This window comes from Rhinopithecus bieti, unplaced genomic scaffold (genome assembly GCF_001698545.2).
Source record: "Rhinopithecus bieti isolate Rb0 unplaced genomic scaffold, ASM169854v2 scaffold_757, whole genome shotgun sequence".
In the NCBI taxonomy this organism is placed as follows: Eukaryota; Metazoa; Chordata; class Mammalia; order Primates; family Cercopithecidae; genus Rhinopithecus; species Rhinopithecus bieti.
In genome coordinates, this window is record NW_016803289.1 from 730,625 (window position 1) to 734,681 (window position 4,057).

Genomic DNA, 4,057 nt, shown 5'->3' on the forward strand with positions numbered 1-4,057 from the left:
TTTTTTTTTTTTTTTTTTTTTTGAGAAGGAGGCTGGCTCTGTCGCCCAGGCAGGAGTGCAGTGGCCGGATCTCAGCTCACTGCAAGCTCCGCCTCCCGCGTTTACGCCATTCTCCTGCCTCAGCCTCCCGAGTAGCTGGGACTACAGGCGCTCGCCACCATGCCCGGCTAATTTTTTGTATTTTTTAGTAGAGACGGGGTTTCACCGTGTTAGCCAGGATGGTCTTGATCTCCTGACCTCGTGATCCGCCCGTCTCGGCCTCCCAAAGTGCTGGGATTACAGGCTTGAGCCACCGCGCCGGGCCTAAAGCATGTTTTAACAGTCTTATAAATCACTTCCCAAGATAGTAGAAGGGGCTCACTTTCCTGATAAGAATCTGTTCTTTCTAGGTTTCCTCATACCACATAAAAGCATAAACACTTCCCCAGTGTTGAGCTCTTTGTTCTGGGTGTTTATTTAAGAGAGTCACTTCAGAATGACCCTTACTGGCTGTTCTGTTGTCTGTTACATGATCTGCTTCAGCCCAGTAAATCCTTTAGTGTGAATCCCTTAGTTATAGAAAATGAGATCTTTCCTTAACTATTCTGTGGCTGGGCGCGGTGGCTCATGCCTGTAATCCCAGCACTCTGGGAGGCCAAGGCAGTGGGATCGCTTAAGGTCAGGAGTTCGAGACCAGCCTGGCCAACATGATGAATCCCCGTCTCTATTAAAAATACAAAAATTAGCCTGGCATGGCTGCACAACGTCTGTAATCCCAGCAACTCAGGAGTCTGAGGCAGGAGAATTGCTTGAAGCCAGGAGGCAGAGATTGCAGTGAGCCGAGATCACACCATTGCACTCCAGCCTGGGAGACAGAAAAAAAAAAAGAAAAAATTCTGTAAAGTATGTATACTTGTGTAAAAAAGCTGGCCAATGAATTATGTTATAGGGTGTGGCCAAAGGAAAACAATTCAAATAGAAAAACTGATGAAACTATTTTGTATATAGAATAGATTTGTTTGGGGGACACTAGAATAGCTATTGAATAGATATATCATTAGTACAAAGTATGTGAAATAACTTCACAAGTCATTCATGGATTTTGTGTTTCTGGATAAAAGGCAGAAAAAAATTAAAAGTAAGCTGTCATTTTCTTCATCTTGTAACTTTTATAAAAGTATTCAAATGATACACACTGAAAATCGTTATTAAAACTATTAAATATTTCTTTTTTTAGTGAGTTCTATTATAACCATTTAAGCAAGCGTATTGATTTATTGAACATCCTGGAAGACAAAAATGTTTTAAACACGCAAATAGAAAATAGACACACTTTTTGTCTGGAAATGATGAATCTGTGCTTGTTTCCCCTCCTCCCTTCTAACATGCCACACTATTAAAGTGTCCAGAGGGAGACTTTACTTTTTTTTTATTATTAGATTGGTATTTTTTTCCCTTTACAAAATTTCAATAGCTTTTGGGGTACACTTGGATTTTGTTACATGGATGAATTCTATAGTAGTGAATTCTGAAATTTTAGTGCACCAATCACCTGAGTAGTGTACATTGTACCTAATGTGTAGTTTTTTATCCCTAACCCCCTACCACCCTCTCCCTTCTGAGTCTCTAAAGTCCATTATATCACTCTGTATGCCTTTGTGTACTCATAGCTTAGCTCCCACTTATAAGTGAGCACATAAGGTTTTCGGTTTTCCACTCTTGTGTTGCTTCATTTAGAATAATGGCCTCCAGCTCCATGCAAGTTGCTGCAAAAGACATTATTTCATTCTTTTTCGGGGCTGAATAGTATTCCATGGTGTATTTATGGCACATTTTCTTTATTGGCTCTTTAGTCAATGGGTGCTTAGATTGGTTCCGTATCTTTGCAATTGCAAATTGTGCTGCTATAAACATACATGTGCAAATGTCTTTTTCATATAAATGGCTTCTTTTCCTTGGGATACCCAGCAGTGGGATTGCTGGATCAACTGTTAGATCCACTTAAAGATCTACTTTTAGTTCTTTAAAGAATCTTCACGGGCCAGGCACGGTGGCTCAAGCCTGTAATCCCAGCACTTTGGGAGGCCGAGACGGGCAGATCACGAGGTCAGGAGATCGAGACCATCCTGGCTAATATGGTGAAACCCCGTCTCTACTAAAAAATACAAAAGCTAGCCGGGCCAGGTGGCAGGTGCCTGTAGTCCCAGCTACTCGGGAGGCTGAGGCAGGAGAATGGCATAAACGTGGGAGGCGGAGCTTGCAGTGAGCTGAGATCCGGCCACTGCACTCCAACCTGGGCGACAGAGCGAGACTCCGTCTCAAAAAAAAAAAAAAAAGAATCTTCACACTGTTTTCCATCAAGGTTGTAGTAATTCACATTCCTACTGGCAGTGTATAAGCGTTCCCTTTTCCCTACATCCACGCTACATCTATTGTTTTTTAACTTTTTAATCATGGTTATTCTTGCAGGAGTAAGGTGGTATGGTGTCTCACTGTGGTTTTAATTTGCAGTTCCCTAATGATTAGTGGTGTTAAGCATTTTTTTCATGCGTGTTGGACATTTGTATATCTTCTTTTGAGAAACGTCTATTCATATCCTTTGCTCACTTTAAAATTTTTAAATTATTTTTATACATTTATTCTAAATTATTAAGTAAAGTAGAGATGGGGTTTCACCATGTTGGCCAGGCTGGTCTCAAACTCCTTGGCAGCAAGTGATCTGCCCATCTAAGCCTCCCAAAGTGCTACGATTACAGGCGTGAGCCACCACGCCCGGCCACCTTTGCCCACTTGGTTTTGTTTTGTTTTGGTTTTGTTTTGAGATGGAGTCTCGCTCTGTCTCTCAGGCTGGGGTGCAGTGGTGTGATCTCAGCTCACTGCAACCTCCACCTCCTGGTTCAAGCTATTCTCCTGTCTCAGCCTCCCAAGTAGCTGGGATTACAGGTGCCATGCCACCACACCTGGCTAATTTTTTATATTTTTGTTAGAGACGCGGTTTTGCCATATTGGCCAGGCTGGTCTCGAACTCCTGACTTCAAGTGATCTGCCCACCTCGGCCTCCCAAAGTGCTGGGATTACAGGTGTGAGCCACCACGCCCGGCCCCTTTGCCCACGTTTTAGTGGGATTATTTGTAATTTCTGTTGGTGATTTTTTTGAGTTCCTCGTATATTCTAGATACTAGTCCTTCGTTGGATACATAGTTTGCAAATAGTTTCTCAGAGAAAGACTTTTCTATGAGGCTGTTTTTATATCTCAATTTTATACTTCCTTAGGATATCATCTCTCTATTCATAAAATTGTAAACCTTTTTTTAAAAATCCCATTCCCTGCAGCAAAGGATACCCACCCTGCCCCCTCCCCCCCTTTTTTTTGAGACGGAGTCTTGCTCTGTCGCCCAGGCTGGAGTGCAGTGGTGTGATCTTGGCTCACTGCAAGCTCCGCCTCCCGGGTTCACGCCATTCTCCTGCCTCAGCCTCCCGAGTAGCTGGGACTACAGGCGCCCGCCACCATGCCCGGTTAATTTTTTTGTATGTTTAGTAGGGATGGGGTTTCACAGGATACCCCTTTAAGAAGAAGGGAGGACGTGGTGACATTGATTTCCTCCGGGATAGCCAGGGGCACCATGCTTAATTCACAGGGAATCCCTCTTCTTCGTTTTCTGCTTTATTCTTCTTTCTTGTTGCTGGAGTAATTAACTTAATGTGACTACCCAGAAGCCAGAGGCAAAGTTGTTCTTCAAATTTCAAATCAAAACAGGATAACAGGTGTGAAATTTTTAATAATGACTTTATCTGGACTAGATCTGGAGCGTTAGGGGAAGGGACTTTTTAATATTACCTGTGGATTCCATTCTAACCCTCCACTCTCACCCTAAAGGGTAAGCACCTGCAGAAAAAAGTAAGCCTATTTTATAGCCAACAGGAGACTTTTTTTCAGGCAACAAATCTAAGGATTATGTAATCATTCAAACTTTTACATTGTTCTAGCACTTCCTACTAGAGAATACAAAGATTACAGTTATTGTAAATAAGATTACAAAGTGCATGAGAGACTGGGACTTTCATGTGGGTAAAGATA